The sequence below is a fragment of the Oryctolagus cuniculus genome, chromosome 7, assembly GCF_964237555.1.
Source record: "Oryctolagus cuniculus chromosome 7, mOryCun1.1, whole genome shotgun sequence".
In the NCBI taxonomy this organism is placed as follows: Eukaryota; Metazoa; Chordata; class Mammalia; order Lagomorpha; family Leporidae; genus Oryctolagus; species Oryctolagus cuniculus.
In genome coordinates, this window is record NC_091438.1 from 163297929 (window position 1) to 163323856 (window position 25928).

Here is a 25928-nt window from a genome sequence, read left to right on the forward strand (position 1 = left end):
AGGCTCCCCCAGGCCAAGCTCCCTGCCCCTGGCTCCTGGCCCCCACTTTCTCAGGCCCAGGGACCCTGGCTGTCTGGCTGCCCTTCCCAGGGGTCCCCAGGCCGTGGCCCCGGGGGGTCACCCTGTTTGTGGCGCTGGCCCCATCTTGCACGGCCCTGTCTGAGGCACCAACCCATGTCCTCCTGGGCACCGTCCCAAGGCCAGAGTGGGGACCCTGCAGGAGCTGGCCCCTGCAGGTCCAGTGGCCTGAACACCCAGGGAAGATCTGGGGAGGGGTCCTGGTGTTACCGGAGAAATTGCAGGGCTCTTGTCTTCGCGCAACAAAGAATTCAGGCGTGAGACAGAGAGTAGTGGGAGGTAAAATAGCAAGGTTTATTAGGGAAGGGACATCTGTAAAGACGGATGGGCACCCCTCCAGACAGGACCTGGGAAAGGGTGCAGTCGCTCGGACTGGGGGGGGGGGGCGAGGAAGGAGTGAGGTTACATGGTTGAGTGGAGAGAGTACACCTGGGCAGACCAGGCGGGCGGCTCAGCAGAGAGGCAGAGGGCTGAGCGCACAGTCCGGTTGAGGCCGGGGGGGTGGGGGTGGGGGGGGTTTAAGGAGATGGGTCTCTGTCTTCACACATCTCCTCCTGAAACAAAGGACTTTATGGCTGTAAATAGTAAGAAGCTCCTATCTGAGTTTTCCCCTGAAGGTATCAGACAGGAGGAAGCCTAGCTGGCGCCATCCTGGGTTCAGAGGAAGGGTGAGCAGGACCCTTAGAGAATGGGGATCCGGAGCAGGGTGTTTGAGATGCAGAGACTGGGCTGCACCTGGGAGATTGTGGAAGGTTTGTCAGGCAGAAGGGGCGGGACCCCCACCTGGCAGGTTATCAGGTGGAAGGGGGCAGGGCAGGATGCGAATACCAGGCTGCCCCTGAAACACTGTCAGGATGACTTTGAGATGCAGATGCATGTGCTGGACACAGATGTCTTCTCTTTAGGCCTTTATGTCACACACACATAAGCTCATAACTGACTTCCTACCTGACATTCCCCCCTCAAGAGGCAATACCCAAAATTCTTCTTTGGGATTATGGATGGAGTTCCGTTTTCTGTAACTTCTTTGAAGCTGGCATGTGGGCATCGAGGGGGATTTGGGTATTTCCTCTTGCTATCTGTCTTATGGTGTGCAACAGTGGCCTTGGAAAGACTGTCCTGCTGGTCCAGAGGGCTGCTCAGGTCGTCCAGTGGAATGGGCTGGAAGCCTTGTCTGACGATCATTTGGAGTTCGACAGCTTTTAGTCTGTTAGAGACAAAATGAACAAGGGCATTAAAAACACATGGTCCAAAGAGAAGCATCAAGATTACAGAAGTTATTGGGCCAAGGAGAGGAAATAGCCAGGATTTCCATGACCAGATGTCAGGCCAGAAATCCCAGCCCTGCTTGGCCTGGTCCTGGAGCTGTTTGGCTTTGTCCAAGAAAGTACGAATTTGTGTTTGTACCTGTCCAGTCTGATTGACCCAGAGACAACATTGTTCCTGGAACATGGCACAGACACCCCCCAGAGCAGCCGTTAGCACGTCCAATATTTTTTCTTTCATAACCTTTCGTGACTTCCACACACCCTCTTCAACTGACTTGAAACATTCCATCATTTCCATTCCAGTCTAGAGTAAACTAGCCATCAGGACAAAGTACAAACCATGTTCTTTCCTTATTTAAAAGAACTCTTTCCTTCTTAACCTTCCTTACCAAGCACACATTTCTATACTCGTGATGTTTTACACAGGGCCTGGTTGGCTCTTTCTACCTTCAGGAAGACTGAGGTCTCCATGCAGAGTGAAGGTGCCAGGTTATTCCTAGGGCCTTACAAATCCCTTGTGTATCCTGGGAGATGAGGGAAGGCCCATTGTTGCTTTGTAAAGATTTTGGGAGACCAAAGCGTGGGATAACTTCCTTCAGGAGAGTTTTGGCCACTTCCTGAGCTCTTTCAGTTCTGGTTGGGAAGACTTCTACCCATCCAGTAAAGGTGTCTGTAAGTACAAGCAGGTACCTATAGCCTTGACAGGGTGGCATCCGTGTAAATCTGTTTGCCAGCCTTCCCCGAGGTAAGTTCCCTTTTGCTGTAGAGACCCCCGGGAGTTATTTTCTCTTGTCCTTACCTAGTTCTAGAGCTCTGGTTAAGTGATCGGTTCTGCTAACTGAGTGAACTTCCTGGGGGCAGAGCACGCTTCGGTAACGTGCCAGGCCGTAGCTGTTGTGTGCCCTGAGAAGCGGGTCCCGTCTGACAAAGCTGCTTCCACCTATGAACCAAACTTCATCTGTGTTAGTCAGGGGGCTGCCCTTTAGGTCCCTTCTGCTGGCGTAGGTCAAGTCTATAGTCTCAGCACAGGAGTGGAGGGGACCACCTTCCCCCGGGTTAGAGTAGAGCAGTGCCTTATTTTTACCTGAGGGTTTTCTAGGAGGAGGACCTGATACATTAGTATCCTGCTATCTGGGAGCCAGTGAGAGCCCTTTTGCTCTAACAGAGAATTTATCTGATGTGGTGTATGAAGGGCGATGTCTTGTCCCAGTGTAATTCCAGATACCTCCTCCGTCAGAAGGCAGCTGCTGCCAGTGTCTTTAGGCAGAGAGGCCATCCTTGTGCAACCACGTCTAAGGTTTTAGAAAAGTAGCCCACAGGTTGCTTAACAGGTCCCAGATCCTGAGTTGACCCTCCTAAGGCGACTCCCTGCATCCCAGTGATGTACAGCTGGGAGGGTCTCTCTGGGTTTGGCAGTCCTGGCACAGGGGCTTTAGTCAGCACAGCAAGGGCTGTGGTTTGCTCTTTCCCCCAAAGGAGGGGGCTCTGCTTTGGCTGCCTGTCGAGAGCCTGGTGTGGGAACTGTGCTGTTTCCCTGCATCTAGGAACCTGACAGAGAAAGCTGGGACTGCCTGAAGTTTGCAGAAGTAGGAATCCGCTGCATGGCCCATATCCTCTCTGGGGCAGGTTCTCTCCCCAGGGGTGAGGATAAGGGTTAAATAGTTAACACTCTAATGGACTAGCAATGCTTTGTTTTCCTCTGGATACCTAGTAGCTAGTTTTGCTAGGAAGTTAAGCCAAGGTACAAGACTAGAGTCGAGGGCTGGGAAAGGAGACAGAGTAACAAATCATTCACATTTAACCATCTACATTATGGATTCTTGTGCACCCCCCTCGAGAGATGGGCCCTTTAAGTCCTCAGTGAGGACCTGCCTAATAGGTGCAGGACTATCTGAGTTAGCTGTTACCGAAAGCCCTGTTTCTAGGAACTGGCAGGGAGGGCTTTCTAAGCTTAATGCTATTGGATAGACTTTTAGGGCCTGGCTGGGTGTGTGAGGCCCAGTCCTATCCACGGGGTGCTGGAAGAGAATTGAAAGAGATGCAAATCTCCTTTAAGGGAGGCACCCTGTTGACTTGCATTACATGGCTGGACTAGGAGGAGAGCGGAACAGGAGGCTGATAGAAACAGGCAACTTGCGTTTCACTGACCCTCGGCCATCCCCTCAATAGCAGTGGCTGGAGCTGGAAGCTGGGCAGGGCTGGGCAGAGCCAAAGGCTTTTTAGCTCGGGGCCACAAGGTCTGTGGTTCTGAACCAGGAGTCCTTCGACCCCCAGGGCAGTTCCGTGTCCAGTGGCCGTGCTCTTGGCAGAGCTGACAGAAGGCAGTTGCTGTCACGACAGCTGCTTGCCCAACGCCCTGGCTCCTTATATCAGTAACAGGTGCAGTTTGGGGTGCCCTGGCCTTGCTGGGTCTCCTTGACGGTAGATCACCGTGTAAAGCAGCCATTGATTGGCCTGTTGCCCATCCTCTGCTGCTAGCTTGCTCCTCGTTCTCCTGGTCTCTAATAAAGTGGACCAAGGAGGCAGCCTCGATGATGTCAGTCAAGCGGGTGCTCAATCCAACCCTGATTTTTAGAGATTTTTTTTAATATCAGGGTGAGCTAGAAAACTATGGTCATGGGCAAATTCTGACACTTGGTATTTTCCTGCTAGTTAAGGCCGTGCCCGTGACTATGACCTTTAGGTAAGATCACTGTGCTGACCTGCTTGCAGACTTTGAGGTCATCAGTGCAGCTTCCTATCTATCCCTCAGTTTGGTTAAAAGGGGAGTTCTGCCCACCTACCGCGTACACCGGACAATCGATCTAGCTGTCACATTATTTCGTAGTTTAACCTCTTTTTCTGGCTATGCTGTTTGGGGCCCTATACTGTGGCCAGGCATTATTACAGAAAAGTCAGTCATCCCTTACACAAGGTCTGGGGATCACACCGTACGGCACCGTGGAGAGTCCTGCAGAACGGTAGCAACTTCCCTTCTAGAAGAGAAAGGAGGAGAAGTGAGGCAGCGAGTCGGGTCTCCAGCCAGACTTCCCGGGCTTTCAGATTTAACTGGCATTTGACCAGCGCTTACTGCGTAGCCTGACTCAGAGGAGACATTGTGGCAGACGTCTCTGCCATCCTTTGGCTTCCAGATATTTACCATGTAGCCAGTGGGTTATGGGCCTGGCTTTCCGGGTTTAACTAGTCTCACCGTGTAGCCCGTAAGTTTAGGTTTGGGGCTTCTGGGCTTTCCCCGTGTAGCCTGTGGACACTAGAGCTCTCTTGGGCTCCTGGAGCCTAGTGCTCTAGCATCTGCCGCATAACCATCTCCCGTCATCTCTAAGTCTCTTTTGGAACACTTTCTCCCTTTTGGCTAGACCTCCGTTTGATCCACATTTGAACTAGCGATGCCTGGTTATTCAGCGTTAGCTGGACGGAGACTTTGTCAGTCCCCCTTTGAAGGATCTGGCCTCTGAGCCAGAGACTGGAGCAGCTAGAAGGAAACACGTTTATAACTGAAGTTTAGCATCATTTCACATCTCGGCAGCACTTTTAATCTAAACAGCCCGATTGGTTATTATCTCTGCAAGACGAGAGATATCTCTTTTGACATCTCCAGGGACCCTCCGGAGATACCAAAAGTCCAGAGAATTTAGAACTTTGATTTTCAGAAAGTCTGTTAAAGGTGCCAAGAGAACTTAGAGTATCTGGTCACAACAGAATTCCTTACCATCCTGAAATGACAGCCATTCATTTAGGGCGATTTTCACACTTTCAGACCAGATCTAATAACGGAGACAGTAGAGTACACAGAACATGAATTCCATGTCTCTTGTCGAATAAACCAGAAATAAAAACCTTGCACTTAAGAGTTCACATAAGTCAGAACTATTTAACAGAGTCAAAAAGAGCTTGCAGGACCTGACTCTAGAAATGGCAGCGTAACCGATGAAGCAGACACTGTTAAAATAGACGTTACAGTTTTGCAAAAACAGATTCCAAGATTTATGATTTAGACCATTTCCAGGTATTTACTAACATTAGGGCACATTTTTTTAAACACCCCATTGTTGTAACAGCAGGTCAGACTTCAGAGTAATTTTGGCATTAGCACTCAACTCTGTAAACAAAATTTTAAAATCGTAAACATTTTAAAACTTTTCATGACTTGCTCACACCTTCTGAAACTTTTTTTTTTTTTTTTTTGGACAGGCAGAGTGGACAGAGAGAGAGAGAGACAGAGAGAAAGGTCTTCCTTTGCCGTTGGTTCATCCTCCAATGGCCACCACGGCCAGCGCGCTGCGGCCGGCGCACCGCACTGATCCGATGGCAGGAGCCAGGAGCCAGGTGCTTTTCCTGGTCTCCCATGGGGTGCAGGGCCCAAGGACCTGGGCCATCCTCCACTGCACTCCTGGGCCACAGCAGAGAGCTGGCCTGGAAGAGGGGCAACCGGGACAGAATCCGGCGCCCCGACCGGGACTAGAACCCGGTGTGCCGGCGCCGCAAGGCGGAGGATTAGCCTAGTGAGCCATGCCGCCGGCTTATCCTTCTGAAACTTTACACCCGTAGTTACTTTTACATAGTCTTGAATTGTCATGTGTGGACAACCTATGAGAATACATGCTAACGAACTCAAACAGTCTCTCATCAAATTTAAGATGTTAAAAGTACGCATAATACTTTTTCCCAAGTTTTACTTAGCACCGATGCCCAGATAACTTAAGACGCTGAGTTATTAATGAACACCACACCATTATCTGAATTAAAAGTCAAAGTTACATTTCGCATGCCTTTAAGTAACACAAGGATAACACCTGAGCAGCGACAGGGACACTAGTGCATGTCCACAACCTTGAAAAGATCTTCATCGTTAAGAGAAACAAGTTTAAAGCAGATCAAAGACGTAACACTGAGCAGGGAGCCGCTGAGCGAACCGAAGGGCGTTTGCATTAACTCAGTTCTCTGAACAAATCTGTACTGGCTTACTTTAGTTAACAACATAAAGGCTTGTATGCACAGAATTTACTCTCATTTTCAAAAGACCACTCTAGCTGGAAAGCAAAAACATGAATGCAGCATAGGTCACATGATCTGAATTGACTCAAGCAGCTGTAGCTTTAACAAATTCAGAGTCCCATCCTCTGAGAGTTCCAGGGATCCGACGGGAAGCCCAGAGCTGGGAGACTCGGCTTAGAATTTAAGCTGTCAGAGAGTCAGTTTAGCCAGCAATTAGCACGTTTCTGATCAGTTGGGTAATCACTCAAACATTAAAAACAGACAAATAATGTAAACAACTTCGCGTTGCAGTTTCCCAATCAAGACTCATAAAGGCAATAGAAAAACGCGAAACCTTCAAGGCAGGTGAACGCGCTCATCAGATGAGTCAGGGAGAGCAGCACGGAAGAGAACTCGTCATCGGCGTATGAGCCCATTGCTTAGGCTTCCATTGACTGCAAAGAGAAGAACCCATCAGGTTGGAAAGGGTTAATGGCTTAAGGTTCTGGCTCCCTTAGGTAAGGCCAGCAGTGGTACTGAATTGGAGAGTCCTCCAGGAGAGGAAAAAGCAGCCCGGGGTGGGGGGGGCGCTCTCCCCAGAGATATCTGGCTGTGCCTGCCTGGGTGCGGCAGGCCACGTGGACTGGAACAGAGAGCAGAGAAAGGCTGTGGTCCCCCATTTACAGGAAGACTGCGCACACACCGGGGCCTGGCAGGGCTGGCCGTGGGGCTGGGTAGGTGCACCTTCACCAGGAGTGCTGGGAACCTCCTCTAATTCAACCAAAGCCAGATCGATCAGGACTGCTGCAGACACTCAGTCAGTTACAACAGATAACTTCAGCTCCTTCCCAGATTCAGTCCTCAGGCACTCAAAGCTTAGCAACAGTAACAGCACAAACTTCAGGACGCACCTGAGCTACCGTAAGCTGCAAAGACGGAAGCCTTCTACCAGGTTGAAAGGGTTAATAGGTAACAGCTTTTCCCCAGGTGGAGAGGCCTGTGGAATTCCCTCTCCCTTTCTCCAGGCCAGCGGTACAGGAGTGGAGAGGAGCAGAGCAGAGCGAAGAGTCGGGGAGGGAGACGGAAAGCGACAGGACGAGATGTGAGCGGCTGCCTCACCTTCCCCTGGGAATCCCAGCTGGAGGAGAGCACAGGGAAAGGCCCTCCTGTCTGGGGCTGAGTGGGGTTCCAAATCTATCGCTCAAGACTGCCCACTACCTAGTTGTCCGAGTTTACCTGGAGGGCCAATATTAGCCTCGACCGAAGCCAAGCCCTGCTCGCGTAGCAGTAGGCAGCGTGACCAGGCGTCCCTCCGAGAGAGAGAGACCTGGTCCTCGGGTCGCAGTCCGGCCGCCGGGAAGCCAAAGCGAGCTCAGGGGGTCTCCAGGCTCTCAGCCAACTGCCCTTCCTAATCGCCCACCCGTTCCTTACAATCCCTCTGGAGTTTCGGCCGTAGCTAAGCCGTGGCCGGGGGGACTCCGTGTTCTCGGAGAGCTGTGGGGTGCCGGACGCTCAACGGGCACTTCCACAGATCCGGTCCCGCTTGAGGGAAGGAATACTGACCTCCGATGTCTTCTCAAAGTCCCTTCGTGGTCGCCAAAAATGTTACCAGAGAAATTGCAGTGTTCTTGTCTTCGCGCAAGAAAGAATTCAGGCGTGAGAGAGAGAGTAGTGGGAGGTAAAATAGCAAGGTTTATTAGGGAAGGGACATCCGTAAGGATGGACGGGCACCTCTCCAGACAGAGCCTGAGAGACTGGGGGGGGGGGGGGAGAAGCGAGGTTACATGGTTGAGTGGAGAGAGTACACCTGGCCAGACCAGGCGGGCGGCTCAGCAGAGAGGCAGAGGGCTGAGCGCACAGTCCGGTTGAGGCCGGGGGTTTTTAAGGAGATGGGTCTCTGTCTTCACACATCTCCTCCTGAAACAAAGGACTTTATGGCTGTAAATAGTAAGAAGCTCCTATCTGAGTTTTCCCCTGAAGGTGTCAGACAGGAGGAAGCCTAGCTGGCGCCATCCTGGGTTCAGAGGAAGGGTGAGCAGGACCCCCTGGAGAATGGGGATCCGGAGCAGGGTGTTTGAGATGCAGAGACTGGGCTGCACCTGGGAGACTGTGGAAGGTTTGTCAGGCAGAAGGGGCGGGACCTCCACCTGGCAGGTTGTCAGGTGGAAGGGGGCAGGGCAGGATGCGAATACCGGGCTGCCCCTGAAACACTGTCAGCATGACTTTGAGATGCAGATGCATGTGCTGGACATAGATGTCTTCTCTTTAGGCCTTTATGTCACACGCGTGTAAGCTCATAACTGACTTCCTACCTGACACTGGGAGCTGTGGGGACCAGCAGCCCTTCCTTCCGCCCCGGGGGCAGCCCCCTCGGACCCGGCCGCCTGTGTCTCCAGGCTCTGCCACTGCGGAAGGCGCCCCTCCCACCCCCAGGGTGGAGAGTCGGCAAGAACCAGCCAAGCCCTCGTCCCCTCGGCCGCCATGGCTGCTCTGGGAAGCCGCTGGTCCCAGAGGCCCCGGGGGCCGCCGGCTCCCCCTGCGTCCGGCCCTCGGCCCCCATGCCGGAGGGGCTGCGGCCGCCCCCTGTGCCCGGGGCCGCGGCCACGGATCCAATTTCCACCCCACCCCGCCTTTGAAGACGGCCGAGCGCCTCTCCGAGGGCTTCTCCCGGCGCAGGGGTCACCCCGGCCGGCACGGGAGGCTCCGCTTACCCCAAGGTGAAGACGGCTGAGCTGCTTCGGGCGAAATCAGATCCAGCCTCACGCGTCGCCCCAAACAAAGCCTGGCTTTGAGTGGGGTTTGGGGGCGTCCCCTGGGCTCGGGGGTGCCCGCCTAGCCACTTAGCAGGACAGAGGAACCTCTCAGGTGTGTGGGGGGGTGCGGTGCTGCCTGCGGGGGCCTCCCCAGGCCCCGGAGGCCCCAGCCCTGCTCCGCCCTCCGTTCCCCGCCTCCCCCACCCCGCCCATCCTGTGCTTCCTCCCGGACCCCTTGTCCAGCCAGGGCGCCCTGGCCCCAAAGTGCTGAGACTTTGTCGCACGAGGGAGCCACGTGCGTCCTGGGCCCATCCCCCGTCCACCCCAGCACCCGAGGGAGGGGAGCTGAGGTGGCGTCCTGCCAGGGCTGGGGCCAGCGGCCAGCTGTGGTCACTCCTCACGTCATCATTTCAACACGACCGCCGGGCTCAGTGCCCCTTGCGGGGGGCGGGTCTCAGGGTGAGGGCGGTCAGCGGGAGAGCCGTCTGCCCAGGCCGGAGCCCCGGTGCTGGGCACCACTCTCCCGGACCCCGGGTCAGCCCCGCAGGCCAAGGGAGGCACAGGATCCACGTGGTGTGGACGCCACTGGGAGATCCAGGGGAACCACTACGAGGGCCCCTCAAAAACTCACGTGAAGAGAACGGTGAGACCCACCAGCAGAGCGTCCACAGGGCAGGATCCACACAGCGGGGTCTCCGTCCCCACAGCAGTGTCTCTGTCCCCACAGTGGTGTCTCTGTCCCTCAGCAGGGTCTCCATCCCCACAGCGGTGTCTCTGTCCCCCCAGCGGTGTCCCTGTTCCCCATCTGAGGTCCCCGTCCCCCCAGCGGGGTCTCCGTCCCCCCAGCGGGGTCCCCATCCCCCCAGCGGGGTCCCCATCCCCCCAGCGGGGTCCCCATCCCCCCAGCGGTGTCTCCGTCCCCCCAGCGGTGTCCCCGTCCCCCCAGCGGTGTCTCCGTCTCCCCAGCTGGTCTCCGTCCCCCCAGCGGGGTCCCCATCCCCCCAGCTGGTCTCCGTCCCCCCAGCGGTGTCCCCGTCCCCCCAGCGGTGTCCCCGTCCCCCCAGCAGGGTCTCCGTCTCCCCAGCTGGTCCCCGTCCCCCCAGCGGGGTCCCCGTCCCCCCAGCGGGGTCCCCATCCCCCCAGCGGTGTCCCCGTCCCCCCAGCAGGGTCTCCGTCTCCCCAGCTGGTCCCCGTCCCCCCAGCGGGGTCCCCGTCCCCCCAGCGGTGTCCCCGTCCCCCCAGCGGTGTCCCCGTCCCCCCAGCAGGGTCTCCGTCTCCCCAGCTGGTCCCCGTCCCCCCAGCGGGGTCTCCGTCCCCCCAGCGGTGTCCCCGTCCCCCCAGCGGGGTCCCCGTCCCCCCAGCGGTGTCTCCATCCCCCCAGCGGGGTCCCCGTCCCCCCAGCGGGGTCCCCGTCCCCCCAGCGGTGTCTCCATCCCCCCAGCGGGCTCTCCGTCCCCCCAGCGGGGTCCCCGTCCCCCCAGCGGGCTCTCCGTCCGGGAACTCTGCTGAAGCTTCCTGTGGGTGGATTTCAAATGGTTTTTGCACAGAAGGAGCTCTCCCTGCCGTGCCCTCCCGTGACCGTGCGTCCAACCCTGGTGAGCGTGGAGCGGGGCTCACGTCCCCTGAGACTCTGGCCACGCCCTTGCCTGCTGCCCTGCGCTGTGGCCACGCCTCTCCTCCCCCGTCCGGACCCCTGGAGCTTCCCCTCCCTGTGGGTCCAGGCCTCCCCGGGCCCGCCCTGCCCCCAGACAACCCCGCCCTCGCCCATGGCCTCTGCAAAGACCTGAGCTAGAGCAGCCCCGGCCCGGGTCCTGGCCCCGCCTGAGTTTGGGCGCCTTTGCTTGGAGGCTCCTGCAGGGGGAGGAGCTCCTTGGCGCGTTGGTGCCGGAGCCGGTTCCTGGGAAGAAGGGATGGGACGGGGGGGGGGGGGGGGGTGCTGCCAGATTCCCAGGCACTGGGGCCGCTGAACAAGATGCCCGGCAGGGAGAGGCCCGTGGCCCGTGGCCCTGGCTTGTGGCCCGTGGCCCGAGGCCCTGGCTCGTGGCCCGTGGTCCTGTCTCGTGGCTCGTGGCCCGTGGCTCGTGGCTTGTGGCCCGTGGACAAGTGGAGCAGCCCTCCAGACGGCGTCTCTGCTCAGGGTGACCACCCCCATGCCCAGTGGCACCCCCAGGTGGATGAGCCCAGCTCCGCAGCCTGGCGGTCACTCCTGCGGAACGAAGACGGCCCTGTTGCTGCTTCCCACACCTGCAGCCCGCAGGCGTCTGGCCAGGCTGGCCCCGGGTGGCCACACAGAGCCCAGTGTGGCTGCAGGGGGCAGAGCGCCCACGGGTCAGCTGACCCTGCAGCCATGGGCATGCACGCGGCCGGCCAGGCCCTCCTGGAGCCCCAAGCGCTGAGGCTGATAGCTGCCTCTCCTGTGGCCGGAGGGTGGGCAGCAGCCGGGGCCCCCCTCGCCTGTGGCCACCGAGTGAGCAGGGAGGCTGTCCACTCACCGGGAGGACTCCCTCAGAGGAGCCAGGCTCCCAGGCTGCCCTGTGGTGTCTGCAGGGCGCCTGTCACCTGCGGCCCCCCCACTGGGCTCCGCCTCCCAGCCCCCTCCCCGCCGGGTCTCCAGGGCTGCCCGGGCGCTGGACGCCTGCAGCCTGTGGGCCTCAGCGGCTGACCCCCTCCCACTCACCGTTTGTGCCTGTTGGCGGTTTGCTCAGCTTCCAGCCAGGGCCTGTCCAGCCCCGGTCCCCGGTCCCCGGCTGCCTTGGCCTGGAGGGACAGCCCTGGGGTGGGCGCCATGAGCCTGTCCAGCCCTCCGGGGACCTGGCTGCTCCCACCCACGGTGCTCAAGGGGGCGTGGCTCCAAGCCTCTGAGTGGCTGCCGACTCCCTGGAGCTTCAAGGCTGAGGTGAGGTTGGCGCTGGGAGCCAGGGGCCCCATCACAGACGCCCGAGCCCGGGGCTGAAGACCCTTGGTCCCCACTGCGGTGACATCCACGTGCCCTCGTCCGAACCTGGGCTGAGGACCCAAGGCCCCAGGACAAGGGAGGGGATGGGTGCCCTCCCCCAGGGGGTCCTGGCCCCACAGACCCCGGGTCGGCCTTTGCCAGCCCTCTCGGCCACCTCACCCCGGGCGCCAAGATGAGATCCCTCCCCCCACACAGCTGCTCCTGGCGGGGGGAGAGCGGGAGGGGGCCGGCGGGGTGGGGGAGGGGCCGGTGGGTGGGGGCGGGGGAGGGGGCCGGCGGGGTAGGGGTGGAGTAGGAGGCTGGCGGGGTGGGGCGGGGGAGGGGCCGGCAGGGTGGGGGCGGGGGTTTCATGTGAAAGACGTTTTGGTCCCGCGATGTTTTGCTAATATTTGATTTTTACCAAAGATTACTTTTTCTCCCCCTATTTAATATATGGTTTTAAATAAAAAATCCCAATAAATCTTGAGAGAAATATGTCATAGCAGAGCTTAAAACCCGTAGTGCAATATGTAACAGTTCATAAAACACTCTCTGCAGATCGCGGGGCTGTGGGCTCGGACCAGGCGCGGCAGCGCCGAGCGCGGCGTTTTGTTGCCGCTGAAGTTTGGAAAGGACAACGCGGCTCCACAGTCGGGTGATCAAGTGCCGCTTTCTCTCTTAATTCTATAAAATTAAACTTCCTGTTTCAAAGGCCTGGAAGGGCCTGGGGCCAAGGGTCCCCGAGAAGCCCCCCGGACCGAGCCCCCGTGCGCCAGAGGCTGGGACACAGGCGCGGCCGGCGACGCCGCAGCTGTCAGTCAGAGCCGCGTGGCGTCGCCTTAGCTAATCCACTCCGTCTCCGTGCCCAGAGCGCCGGGACAGAAGCTGCGGCCCCGCACCTGCCCCTGCACGCCCCGCCGGCCGCCCCACCCCGGCCCCTGCCTCCGCTCTCGGGGTGCAGGCGGGAGGGCGTCCCCACGCCGCGCGGACGTCCCAGGCCACAGCTTCACCTGGACGGAGCCGTCGCCGAGGCCAGCGGCTGGGAAGTAACTCGGCTCGGATCGCGCGTGGCCGCCCGGGAGCCTGTTTGGGGTCCTTCGCTTGCTGAATTCAACTTTTCAACACTTCCCACCACAGGGTCAGGAGGGTTGCTTTGTGGTCCAGGACCAAGACCAGGGACTGGGGAGGGCATGGGGGTGTGGGGGCTAAGCCTCTGCCTACAGCGCCCACATCTCCCATCAGAGGACCTGGGTTCGAGTCCTGGCTGCTCCACTTCCCATCCAGCTCCCTGCTCTCCCTCTCTCTCCCTCTCTCCCCCTCTTTCCCTCTCTCCCCCCTCCCTCTCCCTCTCCCTCTCTCTCTCCCTCTCTCTGTCTCTCTCTCTCCCTCTCTGTCTCCGTCTCTCCCTCTCTCTCTCTGACTTTGAAATGAAGTAACTGTGGGGACTCATTCCCCTGAGGCTGTGGCTCCCTGTGGACACCAGCGGCTTCGGATGAACCTGACCAGAGAGAGGGTGGCCAGGCAAGGAAGAGTCCTGATTGGATGCGCGGCGCCAGGCACCCATCCCCCACCACACGGCGAGTGGCCTGTCCACGGACACGGTGCTCCAGCGCCAGGCCCACGGCTTCCCGGGACCTCGCTCTGCCCCTGTCCCCAGCTGCCACCTCCACAGTCACGGTGAGTGACACATTGGGGGGCCCAGCCTGCTCCAGGAGTGTCCCGGGGGGCAGGGGCAGGGGTCCACTGGCCCTCAACCTGGAGCGAAGGTGGAGGGCGGGCAGGGGCTGCTGACCTGCATGGCAGCCTCGCCCTGCGGGTGGAGGTGGCGCCCGCGGGGGAGGGGCTGAGAGGGAGCCAGTGGTGGCTCTGCACTCGGGCCGCGGCTGGTGGGGTCCCTGGGAGCCGCTGGGGCTGCCGACTCCCATGCGGGAGCTCTCGGGACCCCACACCCGGGCCAGCCCTGCCCGGCTGCTGCCTGGGGGCCTGGAGGCTCGGGGTGGGCAGCCGGGGAAGGCCGGGCCGCCTCTGGATGCACAGGACCCACTCTGCCGTCAAGATGCCTGCCGAATCCTGGGGACGCAGAAGCCCTGTGCTTGGGGCCGGGCTCCAGCGCGAGTCCACGCCCGGATTTCAGGCTTGTGCAGTGGGGGCCTCCGCATGCAGCCCCCAGGTCAGCCCGGGCCACAGGGGTCCCCTCGGCAAGAGCCAGGTACCACACACACTGCACACGTCACCGTGTGTGCACCCACTGGCACATGCACACAGCAACAGGTGTGTACCAGCAGGGCACAGCCCCCGCATGCTCACACGCACACACACAGCATGCTAACCACACGCACCAGAACCCTGGCACACGCTGCTACACACACAGACTCACTGCACACACATGTGTGTCCCTGGGCACATAGAGCTGACACACCCACACAGACACCACACACCGGGCTGTGTTCCTCCGCACCTGGGCACTGGCGAACCAGGACCGGCCCTGCCAGGCTCCCGCCGACCGCGTCACTCACCTCGGGATCCCCACCTCCGGAACTGTGGTCAGGAACCAGAACACAACACGGGACCCACACACGGCCCCAGGCTCACACTCATCCTCACACACACGTGAACACGAAGCACACAACATGCACACACATACATGCACACACGCACACAGAATGCATGTGTGCAGCACACACATGACATGCACACACGATGCACACACGTGCTCACATGCACACACAACACCGCACACAGTGCACATGTACAGCACATGCGTGCACAGCACACACATGTGCTCACATGCACACACAGCACAGCACACACGTGCACACTCAGTGCACATGGACAGCACACACGTGTGCTCACATACACACACAGTACACACGGTCATGCTCAGTGCACATGTACAGCACACGCGTGCACAGCACACATGTGTGCTCGCATGCACACACGGCACAGTGCGTGCTTCGCTTCAATCCCCTCCATGTCCGCTGCAGTCGCCCTGGCGGCTGGGCCTGAGCCAGCAGGCGCGTCTGTGGCTCCCACTTTGGCGTCCAGGCTGAGTGCTGGTGGCCAGCGTCCTCCTCCTCGGAAGAGGTCTGCCCCTCCGGACGGCCCCCTAGGGGCAAAATGGCCAGCAGCCCCCGGGGCATTCAGGGCCAGCCAGGTGCCTGTGGCCGCCGTGAGCCCAGCTCCAGGCCAAGGTCGCCGAGAGCCAGGCCAGGCTGGGCTGCCAGGAGGGCCAGAGCCCCCGAGCGCTTTAGCCACAGCCCACGGCCACAGCCACATCTGCGGTTGTCCCAGGCTGGGGCAGTTGGTGTGGGGCGGGCCCTCTCCCCAGGTGACCACTGGCATCGGGTGGTGCAGAGCCGGGGTCCAGGGGCTGGGGCCGGGTCCTCCGTCAGCGGCAGCCTGGGCAGTGCTGGTGAAGGGAGGCAGAGTGACCGCCCCACAATGGTCCCTGTCTCACCGGGCAGAGGCCGGCGGCGGGCAGGGCAGCGGTCCGGGCCCAGCAGGCTCCTGGGGGCACCACAGAGGGGTGGGCTGAGGAGAGGCTGGGCACGAGGCCATTTACACGCGGGGCTGGCGGGGGGCAGGAGGAGCGTCCATGGGGCCACAGCCACCTAGGAGCTCAGACCTCGCACACTGCCCCCTGCCCTGAGCTCCTGCAGCGACTTCCGCTGGCCACACCCAGCCTGAAGCAGAGCAGAGACCCCGGGCGCTGGCCTGGGTCAGGGGGCAGGAGGGGGCTCTGGCTGTGCACGGAGGGTGGCGGGGAGGGGGAGCTGTGGACTGCAGGGCTGGCGCTGAGGCCCGAGCCCCGGGGCTGGGACACGCGTCCCTGCGGGGGCTCCATCCGGCTGGCCGCTCGGCCCGGAGTGGCCGGGCTGGGGAAAACCTAGCGTGGGGGCTCCTCCAACGCCTGAGGGTGGGGCCCAAGCACAGCACCAGCCTCTGTGGGCACAGTGGCTGCTTGGACTCTGTCCAGGCCCGGGGCGTGGCTGTGGCATCCTGCGTGGCAAGGGCGGGGGTGCCGTGTGTGAGCCCTGGGCCCCCAGGACCCAGCACCCCAGGCTGAGACCCAAGCCACAGACGTTGCTCGTGGCCTCGCCGTCCTGGGGGACAACACCCGTCCCACAGCAGGAGCCAGGGAGGCGCCCAGGCCCAGCGTCCCCTCGAAGGCCCCGGGGATGCGGCCAGGTCCCCCAGGCCACCCCAGGTCTTCAGCGGTGCCCCCCACACAGGGGCGGCCCAGGCCTCCTGGGAGGGCAGCGGGGCCTGGCTGCCCTCTCCGCCCCTCGCTGGACTTGCCGTTCCCCCAGGCCGCGGGAACGGGCCGGCGCCGCCGCATCGAGTTACCAGCGCGAATGCTGACTTCAAGAGCAGACGTAAAACTGAGCCCCGAGCATGTTTCTCGCCCTGTTCCCAGCATTAGCGGCTCATCCGATCCGCGCCCGCGGCTCCGGTTTCCTCGGCGGGCGGAGCCCCCGGCCTGGCCGCCCACGGCAGGCGCAGATGTGCCGCCAGCCAGCCACGGTCTCTTTTTACCACCCCGTGTTGGGTTTATCCCTCTCCACTACCTGCAGATCTCCGAGCATGAAAGAGGGGGAGCCCCCCCGCCCCCGCGGCTTAACCTCGCTCACAAAGGTCAAGTGCAACCCCCCCCTCTGCACCCCCTCCCCTGCAAGGCACCACTCCCTCTGCTGCTGGGAGGGGGGGGAGCCCCGATGTGCAACGCCTCTTGGGAAGCTTATCCAGCCGGGTCCCCAGGACAGCCGGCCGGGGCGGCGTGGTCAGAGGCCCCGGGGCTCCAAGGGGAGGTTCCCCGTGCTTTGTGTGGTTTATTTGTGTGTTTGTTTAAAAGGCAGAGACAGAGAGAGCTCTATAACCTCCAGCTCGCTCCCCAGATGCCTGCGACAACCAGGGCTGGGCCAGGCCGAAGGCAGGAGCCCAGAACTCAGGTCAAGGCTCCCTGGGGGGTGGCGGGGACCCAAGTCCTTGACCCATCACCGCTCCCACCCAGGATGCACAGCGGCGGGGGGCGGGACAGAAGGGGGCTGGGACGCCAGCCACGCACCCGGACATGGGAGGCGGCCTGGCCCTGTGCGGTGCGTGACCTGGTGCCGCGGCCACACTGTGCCTCCTGCTGGTGCTGGGGCTCCCAGAGCTGCCGGGCGGAGGGGTGGAGGGCGGGACCATGCACTGCGACCTGGACCCCGAGCCGCCACCCCTCCTCCGCTGAATGGGGAGGGGGCTGAGGCGGGGCAGCCTCCTGCTTCTCCCGCACCCCCAGAGGCCCCGGGCACCCCCAGGAGTCCAGGGCCGGCCAGGTCCCATGTTCCCTCCCAGGTCAGAGGGCGCGACTCGGGGCCTGGGGCTCGGCTCAGCACCAGGGTAAGGGTCAGACTGGGTGGCCGTTGACAGCACCCGGCTGTGGCAACCCAGAGCCAGGACACCGGAGAGTCAGTGTCGGCCCCGGTGCCTCCCGGGCCCTGCTCTCCGCCCCTCTCTGAGTCGCGTCCACACCGGGCTGTGGCTCAGGGCAGGTCCCCTGTGAAGCCTCCCTCGTCCTCCGTCCCTGGACGCTTCTGCCCCGAGCTGGCCCCGAGCTGGCCCCGAGCTGGCCCTGTGCTGGCCCCGAGCTGGCCCTAGCGGCCTGCACCCCCTCCGTGGTCTGCAGGCCCAGGCTCCCCACGCTCACTGCCTGTCCCGGGACCAAGCAGGTCCATGGCGACGTCCACCACGTGGAGTCAGGAGCCGGAGCAGCCGCTCCCAGCTACGCCCCACTGGGGACAGGGCGACCCCCGAGCCAGGGCCCCACACCACGCCCCCACAGGCAGCTGTTCTGGGGCACGCGTGTGGGAGCCGTGAGGCCGAGCAGGGGAGACCCGGGGGGCTGCAGAGCCCCGCCTGCTCACCGGGCTAACCACGCAGGGAAGCCCAGACCAGGGCGTTCAGATCAAAGGGGCCGACACCACGGCCCCCGGGGCACAGGGAGCATGGGCGTCCACCCAGGCTTCTGCTGACCCCCCCAACCCGCCCCTGTGCTGGCGGGGGCCGGGGTGCCGTGACGGCTGCCAAGGTGGCTACAGAGGCCCCTCCCGGGGGGCCACTGGGCTGGACACCTGCTCCACCCAGCCCTGCCCGAGGGGCCTCGTCCACACGGCCCTGCCCCCCACTCCCTGATTCCTGTGTGGGTCCTGTCTCGGGAGGAGGCGCCGACGTCTGGTCGTAGCCATGAAGATCTGAGCGCGGCCCATGGGGAAGGTCGCGGGGTCACGGGGTCGTGGGGCCAGAGGGCAGAGAGCTCGCCCACCCGGGTGGACGCAGCAGATCAGGTGTCAGGTAAAGGAAGTGGCTTCCCCAGGGTCCCCGGCACGGCACGCTCCTGGCAGGATCCCGGCTCCAAGGCGGCACCGAGTCCCGGAACCTGCACAGCCGTGCCCCTGCAGGAGGGCGGAGAGCACCCCCACGCACTGTGCCCACCCGGGGAGACCTGGGACCTCAGCCTTGCGTCGCCGTCCACCCATCCTCCCAAGTCAGGGGTCCCAGCACAGAGCCAGACCCTCCTCTGGAAGGGGCCCCTCCCCCAGGAGGTACCCCTGCCCCCCTTCCACACCCCTCCCTCGCCCCGGGAAGCCACAGCCTCCGTCTGGCCAGGAACCCCGGAAGCAGCCCCACCCCCCAGGCAGGGCAGGGTGTGGATGACCAGGCACCCCCGTTCTGAGATGCGGGGCACAGGGGTCGCCCTGCCCGTGGCCTGCGCCTGGCCCAGATGTGATCGGGTCCTGGGGTCCCAGGCCAGCCTGGCCCCCCCAAAGGCTGTTCTGGGGTCTGGGGCTTGCAAGCGAGTCACGCAGGGCGTAAACCCGACACGCCAGCCCCTCACCCCTGCAGAACGCCCAGCACACCTGTGCACACCTGGCTGGGGGCTCAGAGCAGCGGCCGAGAGGGGGGAGCCAGGGCAGGGTCAGCTGGGAACCACAGCCCCCACGGGCGCTCACAGCGGCCACACGTGGAGCTGACGCAGGGCGCAGGAGGGTGCAGGGCCGGGGGGGGTGGTTCCCGGCACGGAGGAGCTGGGAGGCACCCAGACCACGCCGAGCTCGGTGAAGGGAGTGGACGCACGGCACACGGTGCGCGACCCCGACCTCCAGGGCAAGCCGGACGGAGAGTGGACCCTCGGCTGCGGGGCTGAGCCGACAGTGAGTGGTCTGGGTCTCCCTCAGCCGGCGGCTGGTTCTCCCCGGCCTGCTGGTGTCACGGAAAGCACTGGAAACTGCCCTGTTTCCTGGCAGAGCCGGTGGTCCGTGAGCCGCGGCTCGGGACCGCCGCTTCCTAAGGGACCACAGTGGCCACACCACGCGCGCTGGGCCCCTGCGGGCTGGCATCGGCCCTCGGCCCGGCTTCTGCGTCTCCAGGGCGGGCTCCTGGGCTTGTGTCCAGTTACTTTCTGCTGGACATCGTGCAGGGAATAGACTCATTTGTCAGCGTGGGCCCCCAAGCACCGCTGGGGCACCCTCATCCACAGCTGAGGCTGTCCACCCCGGGCACCCTGGGCTGCTGGGGCTAAGCCTGGCCACCCCGCCCGGGCCTGGGGCTTCACAGGAGGTGGCAGGCGTCAGATCACCAGGGGCCAGCAGCACCCAGGGTGTGGTGGGCAGCTGCAGTGGCAGCCCCTCACCACCAGGGGGCGCCGGGCACAGAGGTTTCCTGGGTGCTATGCTAGGCCCCCACCTGGACCTGGGTGGGAAGGGGACACGGGACCAGCGGCCCTCGCTGCTGGCTCCTGTGCTGGCTCCACAGCTCTGGCCAGGAGCTCCGCACCAGCCACACGCCGGGCCGAAGCCTGGGCGGTCACTCAGCGGGGTCAACGTGGCCCCTGGGCACCGGGCACGGTGGCCGTGGGGTTCTCCTGCGTTTCCGTTCCTCTGTCGGTTCCATGTCTGTTTCTCCCTGCTTCTAAACGGCCGTCTTCAGTTTCCAAAAGGCCATGGTGACGTCAGACCCCCAGCCCCCTCGGGACACCGGGCCGGTGACACCTGGAGCCACGTCTGCCTGCTCCCACCCAGGGCTGCCCCAGGAAAGCCGAGCTCAGCTCTCCAAGGCCGGGTGGGCTGAGGGCCACGGGGGCTTCAGGTCCTGCCCCCTCCTCAGCCCCAGCCCCTGGGCCACAGTGAGCCCCTGCTGGAGGTGTCCTGCCAGGGAGGGTGGGAGTGAGGGACAGGCGACCCTGACCACCTCGGGCCCGGGGAAGGCACTTGGTCACTGAGATGGTGGGGGACAGAGGAGCAGGGTGGCGTCGAGGAGCCTGGCGGGCGGCTGTGGGCAGGGACACTGCCTGGGCAGCCTGGGGCGGCTTCCTCCCACCTGGTAAAGGAAAGGGGGGCAGGTGGACTTGGGACAGTGCCCAGAGCCCCGGCCAGGGCGGGTTTCCCTGCAGGAGGCTCTGGGGCAGCCAGAAGCAGCGGCCAGAGCCAGAGCCACGGCCGAGACCCCCGGCCCTGTCTGGAGGGAGGCAGGACCCCCAAGAGCTGAGTCCCTCAGGCCAGCCAGCGTGCAGGCTGGGGTGCGAACCCCGACTCCCTCTCCTCCTGGTGTATGCCCCCAGGTGAGCTGCTCCACGGCCCTGGGTCTGCCCAGGAAGAGGGGCCAGAGGCCCCGTGGCTCACGTCTGTCTGTCCATCCGTCCTCCCCACGAGCCGGCAGGGGGCCCCAAGCCCTGCCCGACAGCCACAGCTGGGCAGGGGTGTGGGTGGCTGGGAGAGGGGTCCGCTGAGGGCAGAGGCCCCCAGGTGTCTGTCCAGGGAGCTGCTGTCCACAGTGCCTGGCTGTCCACAAGGGGTGGACACAGGGTGGGCCAAGCCTCTCGGCCGTGACCAGGGGTAGGGCTCCATGCTGGGCTCCCCCGCCCCGCGGGAAGCCGAGCCGCAGCTGCTGGGCGAGGAGCCGGCCCGACACCGGCTTTGCTGCCCCCGACTTTTGATATTTGGGGCCCGCTCTTACATTTTAACGCACGTTTTTATGGAAATATTTATGGCGCACATGCAGCGTGTAAAGCCTGCTTGTAAAGCTGTTCTGGCCCGGTGCTGCCGACATAAATGATGTCGTTATCGTGGGGCCTAGTGCCAGGGGTGGGGCCTAGTGCCCGGGGGCGGGGCTCCCTGCCTCGGGCGGGGATGGGACCCCACCCTGGGCCCCCGCTTTCTAAGGAAAGTGACCCCTCCTGCAAGCTGATGACCTCTGACTCCTGGGCTAGAGAGACCCCACCCTGGGCGCCCGGCCGCGGCTCGGCTCCCTCCCTGGGGAAACCCCCCACCCGCAGGAGCTCGGACCTGGCCCCCGGCCCCGGCCCTCCATGGAGCAAACGCTCCGGCACCAGCAGCGGCCGGCAGGGGACACACGCGGCGCTGCCGCCCCCGGGGCTGAGCTTAAAAATTAATGGGTGCTCTGCAGGCAGGGGTCTGGGCCCTCGTCCCAGGCGGGCGGGCGGCGGGCGATGAATAATTGAGGGCGCGCTCTGCAGGGCTGGGGTAATGGAGCAGAGTGGATGCGCAGGTGAGCGGGGCCCAGGTGACCGCGGGAGCCCGGCCGGGCCGCCTGGGCCAGAGGCCTCCCCGGGGCGGGGTCCCGCCCTCCCTCCTAAGCTGGCCCATCGGAGACGGCGGCCTCCAGGCCCCTCAAAGCTACGGACTCACGTGCAGGACGGGGGAGGGGCAGCGCCCACAGCTGCTGGCCGGGTGGGCGGGCACTGCCCTCAGGGGAGAGACCCTGTCCTTGTTCAGGCTTTCCAGAAAGTTCTCTGCAGAGGCTCTGCCAAAACCTGCACCACCTGGACGGCGTCCAGGCTCTGCCCCAGCGCTCGGCTCGTCTTGGGACGGGCAGGGGCCGTGTCCGCCTGGCGCCGACTCTCTGGGGAGGACAGAGGGCCCAGGGGTGCTGGCTGGGGGAGGGGCTCCCACCCTCACAAGGGAGAGACGGGGGTTCACTCGGTCTGCACAAAACGCCGGGCACAGGGAGACCCCGAACAATGCAGAAGCCCCCGGATGCACAGCAAAGTGAACGTGTCAGGGCTCCGCCTGGCGAAACCGCGCGCCTCCCGCCGGGGTCTGAGATCCGAGACCCCAGGTGTCGGGAGCGATCGGGGCGAGCAGGGGCCGGGCGGCTCAGGCGTCCGTGTCCCATGTGGGAGTGCCCGGGGCTCCTGGTCCGACTCCAGCTTCCTGGGGGTGCAGGCGCTGGCTCAGGCACTGGGTCTCTGCTCCCCGGTGGGAGGCCTGGACGTGTGGCTCCCGCCTCCAGCTGCGTGGACGTCCGGGCAGTGACCCAGTGCTGGGGGCTCTGCCTTCTCTACGTCTCCAATAAATGACACCAAATGTGGCAGAAGACGCGGAGTAACTCAAGGCCGGGGCTGAGGCTGGGGGAGGGCGGGGCCTGGGCTGGGGGCTCTCTCCTGCCCACAGGGTTGGCTAGGGGGCGCCCCGCCTGTCAGGGCCCAGCAGAGGGTCCTCCGCTGGGTCACTGCATCCTGTGGCCCCAGAGGCTGCCCAGCAACCACGGTGGGCGGAGCCACCACAGCGGCCAGAGGCAGGTGGATGCCCCCGGGGCCCTCGGCGGGACCTCAGACCCTGTGCCCTGCCTCGCTGCAAGCCACCCGCGGCTGTCCCCTGTCTGGCAGCCCCAGAAACTCACACGTGTGTACACACGCCTGCAAACAGTAGGTGCTAAACAGGTGAGGGACACGTGGGTGCTCAGGAAATGAGGGTGGTTCAGGAAGAGGAGGGGGGGTGTGTGGAGAGCACAGGGAGCCTGCAGGCGCCACAGGGTCCTGGCCGGGTCCCCACACCCCTCCCCCACCAGCCAGGGTCCCCACACCCCTCCCCCACCAGCCGGGTCCCCACGCCCCTCCCCCCCAGCCAGGGCCCCCACACCCCTCCCCCCCCCCAGCCAGGGTCCCCACACCCCTCCCCCCCCAGCCAGGGTCCCCACACCCCTGCCCCTCCAGCCGGGTCCCCACGCCTCTCCCCCGCGGGCCGGGTCCCCACGCCCCTCCCCAGTGGCTCAGCCCGCGGCTCCGGGCTCGGCTCCGGCCGCACCCCCGCCCCGGCCCGTCCATCCCCAGGGGTTGCACAGGCGCTCTCTTTGCGCACACAGGCGTCCACCACATTGTTCGTGTTGTAAATATTCACGCACGCGTGGGTGATTCATTATTTAGGGCACTTTCCGTGCCGACACAGACGCCCCGCGCCCTCACGCTGTGTGAAAGCCGCTTTGTCCCTGAGTGCGGACGGCTTTCCGTCTGTCAGGGAACAAGGCCGAGCAGTCGACACACGGGGCGGGGCGGGGGGGCGGGGAGCCGTGCAGCGAGAGAAATGCCGGCCCTGGGGTCACAGCCCTGCAGGAGAGCCCCCAGGACCCCGCAGACGCCCCCAGGACCCGCAGACGCCCCCAGGACCCCGCAGACGCCCCCAGGACCCCGCAGACGCCCCCAGGACCCCACAGCCGTCCCCAGGGCCCCGCAGACGCCCCCAGGACCCCGCAGACGCCCCCAGGACCCCACAGACATCCCCAGGACCCCGCAGACGCCCCCAGGACCCCACAGACGTCCCCAGGACCCCGCAGATGCCCCCAGGACCCTGCAGATGCCCCCAGGACTCCACAGACACCCCCAGGACCCCGCAGATGCCCCAGGACCCCACAGACACCCCCAGTACCCCGCAGGAGATGCCCCCAGGACCCCACAGACGCCCCCAGGGCCCCACAGATGCCCCCCAGGACCCCACAGACGCCCCCAGGACCCCGCAGACGCACCCAGGACCCCGCAGATGCCCCTAGGACCCCGCAGATGTCTCCAGGACCCCGCAGATGCCCCCAGGACCCCACAGATGTCTCCAGGACCCCACAGACATCCCCAGGGCCCCGCAGACGCCCCCAGGACCCCGCAGATGCCCCCAGGACCCCACAGACATCCCCAGGGCCCCGCAGACGCCCCCAGGACCCCGCAGATGCCCCCAGGACCCCGCAGATGCCCCCAGGACCCCACAGACACCCCCAGGACCCCGCAGGAGACGTCCCCAGGACCCCGCAGATGCCCCCAGGACCCCGCAGACGCCCCCAGGACCCCACAGACGCCCCCAGGACCCCGCAGATGCCCCCAGGACCCCACAGATGCCCCCAGGACCCCGCAGGAGACGTCCCCAGGACCCCGCAGATGCCCCCAGGACCCCACAGACGCCCCCAGGACCCCGCAGGAGACACCCCCAGGACCCCACAGACGCCCCCAGGACCCCATAGACGCCCCCAGGACCCCACAGATGCCCCCAGGACCCCGCAGGAGACGTCCCCAGGACCCCGCAGGAGACACCCCCAGGACCCCACAGACGCCCCCAGGACCCCGAAGATGCCCCCAGGACCCCGAAGACGTCTCCAGGACCCCACAGACGCCCCCAGGACCCCACAGACGCCCCCAGGACTCCACAGATGCCCCCAGGACCCCACAGACACCCCCAGGACCCCTCAGGAGACGCCCCCAGGACCCTTCAGACGTCCCCAGGACTCCACAGATGCCCCCAGGGCCCCACAGATGTCCCCAGGACCCCTCAGACGCCCCCAGGACCCCTCAGGAGACGCCCCCAGGACCCTTCAGATGTCCCCAGGGCCCCACAGATGCCCCCAGGACCCCGCCAGGCTCAGACCAGGTCTGCTGGGCCAGCAGAGTGGACACAGGCCCCAGCAGGCTGCCCACCAGGCCTGGAGAGGCCTCGCCCCAGCCCCCAGCACGCACACGAGTGCGTGCCTGTGTGTGCACACGGAAGCAGGAGTGCCGGCACACTGGGTGCAGCTCCGCACATCCACCAGAGCTGGCTCAGCCGGAGTCCGGGCCCGGGGCACCCCATCCCACTGAGGCCCCGCGGGCCCTTGGCCCTGGGTCCGAGGTGAGGCCCTCAGGCGTGTGTGTGCCGTGCTGCTGCACACGTGTGTAGGCAGGTAGGAAAGTGTGCATGCACTCAGTTACCTGCATTGTGGACGCGTGCATTTGCCTGTATGTTTACAAGTGCACACGCATGTACAAGTAGACACATGTGTGCACATGGACATTGTAGGAAATGTTCACGTGTGTGCATATGGGCTCATGTGGGCTGTGCATACGTTTGAGCGTATTATGAACATGTGTGCTGTCCATATGGGCATGTACTGCCACATGCGTGCCCGCACGTGTGTACACACACATACATGTGCTCACGTGCTGTGTGCCGGTGCTCACCTGACCCTGTGAGCACTGCAGTGTGCACGTGTGTACTGAAGGCACACGTGTGCCTGTGAGTGTGCATGTGCAAACGTGCGCGTGTGGGAACATGGATGCACACGCATGTGCAATTGTGCATGTGTTCACAGGAACACAGGGGCAGCCTCCCTCGGCTCCTGTGCCCCAGGCCCTGTGTTGGCAGCAAGTGGGACAGGGACCCAGCCAGGAAGTCCCCGGCCCGGCTGCCTACGTGCCCCGTGCCCGCCGGCCACGCTGGGGCCGTGTGGCTTGGAGGGCGCCCCTCCCAGGAGCTGGCTCGCAGCCCCCAGACTCCCAGTCAGGAATCGGAAGGGCTCTGCCTCCCCGCCCCCCCCTTGGGCTCCAAACTCCCTTGGAAAACACCGGAAAGACCAGAAGAACCGCTGGGGCGGGGGCCCACGTCCCGCCCAAGGGCCCAGGTGCCCGGGCGATGTTTTCGGGGAGTGGTGCCTCATTCGAACTGCCCGCCCTGGCTGCTCAGGCGGCCCGGCCCGGCCCTGTGCGGGTCCCTCCCCAGCCGATGTCAGCAGTCCCTGGCCAGGGAGAGCAGACCCCTGTGTCGCCGTTAGGGCCATCAGAACAAGCCCACGTGCACAGGGGGTCCTAGGCACCAGGACCACCACCCGGGACCACTGCAGAGATCCAGC

General features: G+C 63.6%; 1 long non-coding RNA gene across 1 annotated transcript; it reads right to left on the reverse strand.

Moving 5' to 3' along the window:
• Nucleotides 1-356: 356 nt before the first annotated feature.
• Nucleotides 357-8733, reverse strand: LOC127486362 (uncharacterized). Its single transcript, XR_007913086.2, has 3 exons — nucleotides 6676-8733; nucleotides 4256-4321; nucleotides 357-1285 (listed from the first exon to the last, which is right to left on the reverse strand). It is a non-coding gene; the product is annotated as an uncharacterized lncRNA (long non-coding RNA).
• Between the last annotated feature and the right edge of the window lie 17195 nt (nucleotides 8734-25928).